The 13,500-nt window shown below is 38.4% G+C and overlaps 1 protein-coding gene across 2 annotated transcripts in view; it reads left to right on the top strand.

The window, feature by feature from the left end:
- SCAF8 (SR-related CTD associated factor 8) overlaps window positions 1–13,500 on the top strand; it is a 91,551-nt gene that overhangs the window by 55,409 nt on the left and 22,642 nt on the right. The window contains exon 21 of one of the 2 annotated variants that reach the window (XM_039358230.1): window positions 10,672–12,308. The exons of the other annotated variant lie outside the window; for it this stretch is intronic. The gene's annotated coding sequence lies outside the window, so the exon portion shown is untranslated. Of the gene's footprint in view, window positions 1–10,671; window positions 12,309–13,500 lie in introns of those variants that run through there. 2 annotated transcript variants of the gene reach the window in all.

Genomic DNA, 13,500 nt, shown 5'->3' on the forward strand with positions numbered 1-13,500 from the left:
TAATGATTCTGTTGCTATATTCAGTACAGGAATAGCGAAGTAATTTTAGTTTGGCTGTAGAGGCAAATATATGGCACAAGATTGATTATAGGAGCATGAGTGCAATATGCTTTGGTATTGTACTTTATGATCCATGATAGCTAAATGTGAATTTAAAATTCTAAACTGGTGGAAAATACCAAGTTGCTTATCTTTATACTAACTGAATTTGCTGAAGCATCTTGTGATCAGGCACTACTTTTATCCCGCAAGTAAAAGATCTTCTATTTATTATTTCAGCTTTATATTGTTGCTCATTTCAAATGATTCTGGATGACTCACAGCAATTAAAACTATATATTTAAAAATACAAGAATCCTAATAGAAACGATTTAGATATCCATGTAACAAAACAGTATCTGAGGTATCTGAAGATTCATCAATAATAGAGTTACCTTGAGGTAAGATGGGTGGCTAATAAATTTTGAAAATAAATAAATAATAGCATAACTACTGCACGGCCTCTGCCGCACACCCAGATCCCCAAGCACAAGCAAAATCATGTCCATAAACCAGTAGGCTTTTCATTCAGTAGCCTATTTATTCAATAGCCATTCTGATCTCTGGGAAATGATTTCCAGAGAGCAAGTGCCACAACAGAAAAAGGCTTTCTTCCTGAATCTAACCAGATGACATTCTGTAACAAAAGGGAACCAAAGCATGCTTCTCCTGCCAAATCTAATGGGATAGATAGATGAAATAGGGGAGAGGCATTCCCTCAAATAACCCCACAAAAACAAAAAGGGGGAACAGTAGCAAACAGCATCTAAATTTCGATTGTGAAACTGTATTATTGCACATGCTAAATTACCATATAAATCAGTGTTTCATTGCTGGCTGTGGAATTCTGGGAGTTGAAGTCCACATGCCTTAAAATTGTCAAAGTTGAGAAACACTGATATAAATGCTCGAAGTCAAATCACCATAAAAAGAAGGCACCATCAGAGTGCTCATTTATAATGTAATACATATCAAGATGTACACTTTCAAGAGAAAGAAGCAAGAGAAGAATCTTTTTTTCCTATTACTGGATAAACCATAGCATTCCTTTAAATGGTTTGAAATAAGGCAAATGGAATTGTTTTGATTCCTTACTAAGGCTTAAGAGTCTTGCTTTAACAGTAAACCTGGGACAGCTGCCTGCACATTTGCCACCAATAGGGTTTCCTGAAAATAAATATTTTTATTTTTTTTATAATTTGCACCATGAAGATAATTCTGGCTGTCCACAATAATAATATTTTTGACAATATTTTATTCCCTTGATAGGGGAACAGGTCTTTTTGGTGCTTTTTTGAAAAAGAGAGCAGCCACAGCATCATGAAAAGCTTGGAATGCAGCTTATGTACAGTAATACTGTCAACAGTACTATTAATGTAAAAGTATTCAGTATTGCATCTAAAATTATATTGAGGAAGTTCATTTAGGTTGCACTTCTATATCACTTATTTTGGAGCAAATCTTGTTAAATTCTTTGGGGTAAACATGTAGGTTTATTCTGTTGTTGCTGCTTTCAGGTTCTTAGATGAAATAAAGCCAAGAATTTAAAAATCTTATCTATTCACTGATGTTGGAGTTATGACACATGTACACATTACATTTTAAATGGCCTACTTATTCTTTATTACATATTCACTACTGTTAGAGGAACATAAAGTAATTTTAAAACTACACAAATAAAATAATTTATCATTTTTCTTATGCAAATAGACATCACTTAGTTTTGTAACATTTCTTCTGTTAGCTGCTTCTTCTGATCTAGCTTACATGGACATTGGGAACTATATTTTTATTGTAATTTAGTTCAGCTTGTGTGAAATATATATCATTCCTTTTAAGTGAATAATTTTCAAACATTGGTATACAATTTCGTATATAACTTTCAACAAGAGACATGAATTGCAAATATCATTATGGTATATATAACAGTTCATAGACTTAAGAGTCAAATACAAAGAAGAATACACTCTTTTATTCTGCATCAGACGTAAGTAACCTTGGAGTAATACAACTGAGACTGAATCTGTCCCAAAATTTAAAAGAAAATATTCCCAACAAAGTTTACTCAAGAAAATTCAGGGCTGCATTCTATAAGAAAATTCACAAACTCAGAGGAAAATTAGTCTGATAGAACAGATCTATAGAAAGGTGGGCAACGAATTTGAAAAGGGGATGATTAAGAAAGAGTAAGTAGCAACAAGGACTTTCCCAAGTCTGAATTAGGAAGGCCATATTTTTAACTTTTATGTTAATAAATAAGGAAGACTAAAATAAAATAAAATATGACATGAGAATTTAGAATTGCCTTTTGCTTAGACCAGGGGTGTCAAACTCAATTTCACTGAGGGCCGCATCAACATTGCGGTTGCCCTGGGGAGGGGGTGTGGCCAGAGTGGGTGCAGCCTACTGGGTGGGTGTGGATGGAGTGGGTGTGGCCTATTGGGTGGGCGTGGCCAGTTCTACATCATTCGCATCAAGGGTGCCTGTGGGGGGGACAGATCTGAGGGGGGACAGATCTTAGGGTCTCTCGCAGAAGGGGGTGGGACCGGGGCAAGTGCCAAGGCATGGTCCACTGGGGCAAGTGCCAAGATGGCCACCACAAAATTGTACATTGGCTGCCGGCCAGGGCCAAGGCCGAGGGAGCCGTTCCCTCACTGTTTCCATGAAGCCATTTTGTGGGCCGCATCTGGCCCCCAGGCCTTGTGTTTGACATGTCTGGCTTAGACAAAGCCTAACAGATCCAGTTCTTTCCCAGTCATTTGGGTTCACAGATGAAAGGAACTTTGGCAATAAATATAAATTGTGTTGCTTAACCCTAGAGCAGGCATGTCAAACTGCCAGCCCACAGGCCAGACGCGTCATGCCAAAACTGCGCCCCCCCCATTGCCAGCAATGGGGGGAAAGTCCTGATATATCATGCGACATCATGTGATGTTGCAAGTTTGACATGCCTACCCTAGAGAGTAAGCTGGATCCAGAAGATTTAAATACTTAGTCCATTCTTGCAGAAATATTTTGACTTCTTTCTGTCCCCTAGATCATTCTATTAACTTTCAGTTAATACCTAGGCAGTTAGATTTATGCCTGCTATGGCTTTTATTGCTGATAATGCCAGTGAAGACTCCACAAAATTTCCTGATTCAGTGCCTGTTGGTCATGATATTTCTTACTTGATTCCACCACACATGCCCACATATTTGTAGAATTTGCTCAACTAGTCTTAGCAACACAATGTTAAAATAATAACTTATAATTATAATGACTGGTGGTGATTTTGTAAATGCTGATGGTGGTCAATATCTGGAGCATCACTTAAATACTGTTGACATTGACAAAATTGCTGTCTATCAATTGCAAAAAGCCGTTTAACTTGGAACAGTTTATATCCTGTAATGACACCTCTAACATCAAACAACATCTGCCTAAGACAGATTACAAATTGCCAAATCCAGCCTAAACATCTGGCTGACTGTATCCAATCATAGTAATACCTTAATATTATTAAACAAAAACTTCTCTCTATTCTAGGTCCATGGGAAGGACTCAAAAGCTGGATGAAAATGTCAAATCCAGTCTAAACATTGTGTAACTAACCATAATAATGATAATAATTTTTAAAACTTGTATTTTGCCTGATTCCCAATGACTGAGAATCTTACAGCAATCAAAGTAATTATAATAACCCATAAAAGATGGCTTGCATTTCAGATCAGAACGAATGAAGCAAAAGGTCTCACTCTCCCTTGCTAAAGGTTTTTATGAGGAGCCAGGTCTTCACAGCCCTTCTAAATAACAACAGATTCCCTATCTCATGGGGGGGGGCTCATTCCAGAGGGGACGAGTTATTACAGAGAAAGCACACTTCCAAAGTCCTGATAGTGATATTGTTTAGTCAAGGGAATCTGGAGCACACTAACACTGCAAGATCAAATAGGCCAGGCAAATATAGGAGACAGATAGTCCTTTGAGCAATCAGCCACTATGCCATATAGGACTTTATAGATAACAGCCAGCACCTTTAATTGCACCTGGAATCAAACTGGAAAGCAGTGGAACTCATGCAATAAAAATATAACGTGCATACCATAGCATACCCATTGCTGCTGCATCCCATATCAATTGAATTTTCTGAGTGGTCTTCAACAGCAGCCCCATCTACAGGCATCAAGACTGAGTATGAGTGACTGAAGACCTCACTCCAATTTGATGAAGGATGTAACTCAGGTCCCCAATTGCTGGTTCGCAGCCTTTTATTCGCAACGGCATGGGCTGGCACACATTTGTATGTAGCTCAACTCCTGTGAGTATTGGGTTGGTGCATATGCAGCTTGTGCAAGCAGAGGGCCAATGAGCATGTGAATGCATGCTCAGCTCAATTTGCAGTTGAGTTGTGTGCATGCGCATGAGTGCTGGCCTGCCGCTTGCATGAGTTGAGCTGCACATGCATGCATATTGGCCCATCACTTCCATGGCCTGGTTTCTCCCCTGCTTCCCAGCTGGGCCACCAAGCCACAAAGGTTGGGGACTGCTGGTGCAACTGATACAGCAGATAAAGTTGTTGGTTCTGACAGACAGAGACAAATAAAGCAGAACTCCGAGGCTTGGAAATTCCTCAAAGAACATGTTTATTAATTACAAAATATTGGCACATCAAAACTACGTTCCCCAATACATCTTCTTGGAGAGCTTTTCACAAAACGCCTAGCCAGCAGTCTCGGGAACAGCCGATGACCTTGGTTCCCACGGGACAAAAGATTATTTTGACTAGCGAAGCACCTGGCAATCCCCCTCCCCCCTTTCTATGTGTCAACAGAAAATGAATAGGGAAAATGGTCACAGCCATGCTCATTTTCAAAGTTGACAGTTGTACAGAGATCTTCCTGGCTGCATCTGCCAGCATAGCAGCCCCACATTGCGCACCAACCTTGAAAGGGAAGTGCTACCCCAGCAGATCCCAACCTTTGTGGTTTGGTGGCCTAGCTGGGGGGTGGGGGAGAGGGGAACCGGGCCACCTGAGCAGTGGACCAACTTGCATGCAACACAGCTCACGCAAACAGCAGGGCAGCACTCATGCATGCACATACAGGTCAACTGCTTATGAATCCATTTGCGTGTTGGCTTGCTGTTTGTGTGAGTCAAGCTGCATACATACGCCAGCCCACTGCTCGCATGAGGAACTGCACATGTGTGTATGTTTGCTGGCTCACGGCCTGGTTGCAAATAGTGGGCCGCAGATTAGGGACCCCTGTGCTATCACAACCAAGACCAAAAGTGGAATATCCTAAATTCTGGGCAGTGCAAATTTTCACAGTCAATTGGTCTTGATAGGATTGAGTCAGAGGTAGTTCTTCCTCATCCAAATCTGCACAGCTTCCAGGAACCTGAACAGAACTTTTACAACCTCACTTGGCTGGCCCAGAGGTGAAAGATACAATTGAGTTTCATAAGGTCACTGATCCCAGATAAGTGATGATCCCAGATAAGTGATGACTACACCCAGTGGTTTCATATAGTTGTTGAAAAACAGGGAGAGAATAGTACACTGCAACATACCAAATAGGTTGTGGTCTTCTTATAATTGTAAGCTGTCCAGAGTTACCTTGAGGTAAGATGGGCAGTCAATAAATTTTACAATTATATAAATAAATCTCTTTCACCTAATCAACACTGACTAGAACCAACCCAAGAGAAAAGAATGGTATGCCCAATCCCGAACCCATGGCAGAAGGATGCTGTAGTTGATGGTATCAAAAGTGCTGAGAGATCAAGGTGCACAAGAATGGCATCCTCAATCCCACTACAAATTATCAACAACTATAACTAAGTCTGTGTTGGTACAAAATCCTAGCCTGAAACCCCATCAAAACATGTCTAGATAATCTGTTTTCTCCAGACTTCTTATCAGCTGCAGACCAAACATCTTCTCGCCAACCTTTCCCAAACACAATGTGGAGTACCTGCTGGTAGTTGTCAAAAATGGTTGGATCCAAAGATGGCCTCTTGGGGGAGCACATGTTTTTTTCTTTCAAAGCAGACACTAGCACTCCCTCCTTTAGAGAAGCTGATGCTAAGCCTGGATCTAACTGCAGATCATTTTCCTGGATGCTTTATGATATAGGAGGGGCCCAGATTCAGTAAAGAGGTAGCTAAACTGACAGCAAGAGAATCCTGTTCACTTCCTTGGGAGTCACCAGCTCAACTCATTCCGAATTACCTCCCTCCCAAACCATGTCCCGAGAATCAGAGTGCTCTATGGAGTCCAGGTTGGAGCAAATCAGAGAGACTTTATCCACCAGTAGCCCAACAGATGTTCCAAGGAGCTCTCTCTACCAAATAGGAACCATTTTCTTTAATAGTTAAACAATAATAATTAAAAAACTGAGCAATTTTGTTATATTGCTATTTATCCATATGAGGAAAACATTGTCAGTTATGGCAACTGACTTGTCAAAATTGTGGAGAAAAAACCATGTGACTATTGAAGGTATAATACAGAAGATTGATGGAGACAAGGCTGTCAGTATGATAGGTTGTTCTTGGATTCTTTGACTAAATCCACGAAACAAACTACCCAGAATTTTGGTTTGTTTTTGGTCTGTGGTTCTCACAACATAACACCGATTTACAATCATATAAAGCAGTTATCTTCAAGAAGACCTGAATTGCTGATGATTGATATAAACATACCCATTGTTGTAGCCATTACCTTCTCAGGAAGTTTTTTTCAGCTGCTCCATCTAGTTTAGAGTCCTGGATTTTCCAAATGTTCACCTTCAAATACAAACAAGGCGTATCTCTACTGAGGAAAAATGACAAACAGTAACGTGCATTTTAGTAAGCATGAATGTGTCTGTGCGTAAAAATGTAGATTTGTTCCTGATTTCTATTTAGAAGTATAAAAAGCCTTACAAATGCTCAGGAAGGGGAAGTTTTGAAGCCATTTAGAGAATACTAAAGATAGGAAGGCTGTATTAATGTTGAGAAGTACACACTTTGATAAAAAAAAAAACAAGTATGCAATTTGGAAAACAGATGAGAGACTAATTAATGCCAGGTGTATATATATGCAAGTGTCTAAATACCTTTGTTTACTGAACCTTAAAAAAGTAATGTGGAACTAATAGTAAATCTGGACTTTTTATTACTTTATTGTTATTCTCTGCAGTCCATGTAAATCTTCCTTGAGAGTTGACTTAAGGAATTATCTTCACTTTATGTTCATAGTTGTTTCTTTCATTCTTCATTTCCTTGTTTTCCACATCGTAATAGATTTTCTTCCTCACCCAATGATATTGGTTTCAGTTTCTTGAAAAGTAAACTCAGTTGCTTGGGATTTTGTGGCATCAGAGTTTACAGAAGCTTAAAGATATAAAAATGCATTATGCAATCACTCAATAAGTTGAAGCTTCACAAGCCTAAATTTTTATCTTTTTCCCAAAGGCATGATCTAAAAATAAAAATTTTCTGCACGCATCCTACATTTGCTTGAAGCCTTAAAAATAACTTTTCATAATGAATAAATTAGAAAATTATCAATCCCTCTGCAGTTCTTCGTCATTTAACAGAAGTCATATTTTCGTAATATCCAGAAGTTAATTTGAAAGGTTGTCAGGTCTGCCTTTAAAGCATTTAAGTGTCAGACTAACTGAATTTAAATAAAAATGGTGTGGTTATTTATACCATACAGATGGTCAAGTTTTTCTCTGCATATTTTTCTTTAAGAAAGCCTAAATTTTCATTGTATGCTCATTGTAAATGGAATGATCCCATTCTAAGCTTCAGTTAAACTGGAATACTGTAATCAACTTTGTAATTATTCTGACTTGCTATCAGGCAAAGAATATGAGAGAGAAATAACCATTTTTCCTTTCTGAAGCCTCTCATTTTGGGGGGGGGGATTTTAACTTCACAATTTGCACCTCACTTCAGTCCCTTTTCTCAGCATATTAGAAGCTGAGCCAGTTAATTATTTATCTTCCCAATCCCCAATTGGTTCCTCTTTAAAAAGTAACCCATTTTTGGTAAGTCAAGGAAGTATAAATCCGTGCTGGGCCATTTTTTAAATTTTTAATGATCTTTTAATTTGAAAACTGATACGTTTCTACATAGCCTATAAAATGCTCCATTATTTTCAAGCAATACAAGTACACATTTTGCATACTCATGCAACCAAATACTTTGCCCTCACTGTCTGCCTGACCTTGTTCCTTTAGATATTGTTTTTCTCCCACCTAGCTAAAATACTACACAAAGAAATCAATAAAAATATGCAGGATTGTTTTTTTTTACTGTTGCAGTGATAGTGTATGTATAAGTTCCCTATGCTACAAATGAAGGATAGCAGCAAACTCTTTTGTTTGTTTTATAGTGAACTGCTAAGTGCTTACTCCTCAGTGAATGTTTTTAAGCTCTACCTCTCAGCTTTCAGTAGGTCTTGGAAACCCATTTCCATCTTTTTTTTTAATACTTCACATATGTATGTACAGTATGTATCCAAGAATGCTGAAAGCATTGTTTTATTTTTGATAGCGGTGTTTTGTTTTTAAGTTGACAGATACTTGACCACCCAAGTATTCATCTCAGTTTTGAAGGAAACAATATATATCTGTTTAAGGCTTATATTTTTATTCATTTTTATCAGCAAAAGGTATCTACTAATCTTCCCACAGACTTTAGAGGAGTGTTTACATAAATAACATTAACATCCTAAAGAAATGGCACTAGAAAATTGTTACTATGCTTTGAATTGAAAGTACAAGCTCCATCCCTTCACAGTGCACAGCTTTGGACTCATCTCCAAGCTATCAATGAATGCTTGCTTCTGTACATTAAGTAGGCTTAGAAAGCTGCCATATGTTTAGCCAAATGTTGTTCCATCTTCTAGACCGGGGTAGGCAACCTTGGCTCTTTTATGACTCGTGGACTTCAACTCCCAGAATTCCTGAGTCAGCATGGCTGGCTCAGGAATTCTGGGTGTTGAAGTCCACGAGTCATAAAAGAGCCAAGGTTGCTTACCCTTGTTCTAGACCATTGTCATTACTGAAGCTGACCTGAAGGAACAGCTCTTTTTGCAAATACTTTCCGCAACGCTGAAAAAGCATTTTCGGTGCCAGTAAGCAGAATCAGAAATATACAAACATATTTATTTGTATCCCGCCTTTATGATTTTTACAAATAACTCAAGGCAGCGAATATATCCAACACACCTTCCACCTCTTATTTTTCCCTACATCAACAGCCCTTTGAGGTGGGTTAGGCCAAGACGAAAGTGACTGGCCCAAGGTCATACAGCTGGCTTTCATGGCTAAGGTGGAAATGGAACTCATGGTTTCCCAGTTTCTAAGCTGATCCTTATAACCAGGTCCCAACAATATTTTTATGAGAAAAAACTGACCAAAAGAATGCAAAGCAATCAGCATTTGGTTAAAAAGGGGGGGGGGGGTAATTCTGTTTTGTTCTTCTTTTTGAAATCTTTAAAGAAAAACTTTCTAGACAGCTAAGACATTCGTTTCTATTTGCTCTTTCACTGTTTTGAACAAAACACTGTATTATAATCCATCCAAGTTTGCATTAAACTGTCTTCTCTTACACATTAGGAGAAATATTTTCTAAAATGGCCTCAAGCGATCTCAGAAGCAATTTCACAGTGCTAAATTGCATTTGAAATATAGTGACTGTAAAGTTTACCAATGAGCATCTCTCATGTTTACATTAAATATTCTCTGTCTGCTGAACTAGGTTTCACCTCATCATAATCAATGAGAAGACAGGAAAGAAAAATTTTAAAAAATTATAACCTAAAGGGGAAAAATAATTTTAGGAAAATATGTCAAGGGAGATATTTAAATATATATACAACTTTAATTAAAATATAATTAAAGTATTTATCACTTGCAAGAAGATCTTGATCCTCTTAGGTACTTCAGGATGGGGAATGAATGCATTGTCTTAAACCAAATGTATCTTTCCTGTGATTAAAAAGCAGCAATAGCTGTGCAAAGCCAAAAACAGATGTGACTGCCTTAAGGAGTTTCAAATAGGTGTTCTCATCTGACCGTTTCCCCAGTGACTGAGGTACTGCGTAGTACCTCACACAAGCAATTCTTAATATTAACCAGTCTGATGACCTAAAAATGTAGTGCTGTTACGTTATGTAATAGATAACATTTCTAGTTTTAAAAAAGCATCAGAATTTGTAATAAGTATTTATTTGCTCCGTTCTTAATCATGCAGTGATTTTCCTACATTCATACCACCTCATGTAGATAAACATCTGATTGCAGATAGATCACGGGTTTTTAAAATTACACTTTGTAGCATCTTATAGACTGAGCTGTTTATATTGAAGTTGTCTTGTTAATTGTTATTCAGGTCTCATATGCTAAATAGCCTTTGATAAACACGATGAAGTTTATTACAGTAATTCTTTATTGCCCAATCCATTATAAAAATTATAAAATTTCTAATAGTTCACATCTAGATATAAGGTAGGATTTTTATTTACGTATGTGTTGTGGTCAATTAATCTTCTAAAAACAGAGAACACACTGGTAGAACCAAAGGCTGTGGTTGCTGTCAGTGCAACAAACAACAAAAATGAAAGCTTTTATTTTTCCTCTCCAAACTGTATAGATGAAAGCACAACTGCAATTGCTTCCACTTGAATGACAAGGTTTTTCTGCGTCTTGCCTGCTGCTGTTACTTAGACCCAGAAAGACCAATTGAGAAAGGAGATCGGTGAAAACTGGAGATTTTTTTCCCTTGTGCAAATGAGAACACTTTCTACTCATACAAGGGATTTTTCTTCTGTATGGTTTTTTTCTTTTTTCATTTTTTCTTATTCTATGTGCTGATTTTTCTGTTTGAATAAACATTCAAGGCATTGATGGAGATTCTCAGTCATCCTGGTCATGGTTGTCCCAAAGGTGTTTTTCAAAAGGCAACTGGACTTTCTTGTCCAGTTCAAGAAAGCCCAGTTGGCTTTTGAAAAACACCTTTGGGAAACACTCAAGGCATTTACATTTTGAAACAATACAGGCACACACAAACGCAGACTACAGAAAATATGTAAAAATGTAAATGAAAACATGAATAATATAATTTTCACTACCAAAGGCCAAGCAAAAGAAAGACATATTTGCAGACTTCCTAAAGGCAAATTCATCTCCAAGAGAATACAGTTAATAACCTGGGAGCAACACAGCAAAGTTTTGTCTCCCACCTGTTCAATAGACAAACTTCTGAAAGTGGGGGCACTTTCAGAAGGGCCTTTTGTACAGATCTTAAAATATATGAAGGCAACTTATTTCACATGGTCATGGTCTAATTGTTTGAAGTATGTTTTTTTAAGTGTAGTTTTTCTTAAAGCACCTCTGTGTTACCATTATCTGCTGTTCCCTACATCAGGGGTCCTCAACCTTGGCATCTTTTAAGACTTGTGGACTTCAACTCCCAGAATTCCTCAGCCAGCAAAGCTGGGAGTTGAAATCCACAAGTCTTAAAGTTGTCAAGGTTGAGGACCCCTGCCCTACATTATGTATATTTTCAAATGATTCTGAAAAAATAGGTTTTTGGGACACTTGGACACTTTATTTTGCTGGATTGATATGAAGTCCTTCATCTCTTCAATGATCATGACGTTAGCCATGGAGCGTGGATGTTCCTCATCCCTTAAATCTTTGATCTATACCTGTCAATTTTGACCAATAGCCTTGGCCTTTACAATCACTAGCTATATTGCTAGTCAAATCACTTCTAATAAAACTGTCTTTACAAATAACTGAAGTCGTTGTTTCTTATTGTGCCTCTCTGCATGCAAATTAGCTGATACAGTCACCAAACTGACTATCACTTCACAAGATTGGCATTTTTTTTCTTCCGTTCATAAACATAATAAAAATACTTCTAATGTATTTTTAAGCCTCTACATAGCTAGGGCCCAATGATTGAAAGCAACATTCTGTATATGCATTAGAAGTTTCCTGGTTCTGAAATGCCATTCCTGAAATATAGGGGATTCTTTCCTGCCATATATATACTGTAATAGCAACAATAGTTCACTGTAAGAAAGAAAATACATATTGACCAATTCAGATTCTGATCTAGAGCATACAAACATAGGAAATGACTTTAGAGTGGCTGGATTAACACATTACAGTAACACATTACAGTAAGCCATTCTGTTATTCGATTTTGGATTAGTATATGACAGTGATGGCGAACCTTTTAAGAGGCCGAGTGCCCAAATACCACCCCACCCCCACCCTGCCTGCCACCCCATGCCCCGCTTGCCCGCAAGTCCACCCGCCTCCACGGTCCACTGCAACAGATCGCCCAGGCGGCTCAGCAGCACCATGGGGGTCACACCATGCAGCATCTGCGCATGACGGAGCGTGAGAGCAGACTCTTGTCCCCACTACCCAGCTGCCATGTCCTTGGCTGCGCTGCTCTAAGCGGCCGCACCGAGGGGCGACTCCGGGGGGGCTGCTGGTGAGGAGAGGGCCGTGGGGGGAGGCAGGGCTGAGGCAAAGTCACGCGTGCCCACAGAGAGAGCTCTGAGTGCCGCCTCTGGCATGTGTGCCATAGATTCGCCACCACTGGTATATGAAATGAAGTAGCCATGATATATTAACTCAATCAATCGTGACTTATCCAATAAACCACGGTTGTGCTTATATGTGAATCCAGTATTCTTTATGCTCATTGGCATGAGCTTTTCAGGAACTTCAGTCAGAAGCTTTTTCAAAATCTGCCAGGAGCTGAGAAGTTTCTCATAATTCATTGGTTTTACAGCTCTTCTCTGTTATTTCAGCTGATTCCAATATTCTTGATCTAGAATTACCTGATCTGTGGTTGGCAATGAATTCAATGCATTCATATATATTGGATCAGCAACATTTTCTGATGGTGAGTGACACAGCAGGCTTATCAAAAGGAAGACACATAGGCAGTGACATCACATAAATGATACTCTTATGTACTTGCGTCTAAACCTTTTATGCAAATATCTAAGTTGTGGCATATGCATGACATCAAACATGTCATTCTCCCCATGTAGATGTCCAAACTCATTGTAGGTTCTACTATGCAATCTTCAGCGATTGCACAATTGCAAAACATAGAAAGAAAAATTTATTTTTAGATAGGTGAAATCCTATGAAATCTTCCTCGAGAATTCCAAAATATTGAAAATGCGAGTGTGTTTCTCAAATCTCATGAACTCTGATATAACACAATTTTAAGGAGTTGGTTATCTTGCAATATTTTGCCCATTTTTCTTTAAAAGATACACATCTTTTAAGTATAATGTAAGGTGCAGCATTGCTAATCCCTGATAAAGATATTTTTGCGTTACATGATTGTGCTGAATCTAGCTAAGGTGGATTTAATACCTTTTTACACTGAAATATTCGTTATTTCTCCTAACTTCAGCTGTCAATCATTTCAGTATGTAATACAAAC

Source organism: Crotalus tigris, unplaced genomic scaffold, assembly GCF_016545835.1.
Source record: "Crotalus tigris isolate CLP2741 ecotype Arizona unplaced genomic scaffold, ASM1654583v1 scf7180000019007.31208882:3723066, whole genome shotgun sequence".
Lineage (NCBI taxonomy): Eukaryota > Metazoa > Chordata > Lepidosauria > Squamata > Viperidae > Crotalus > Crotalus tigris.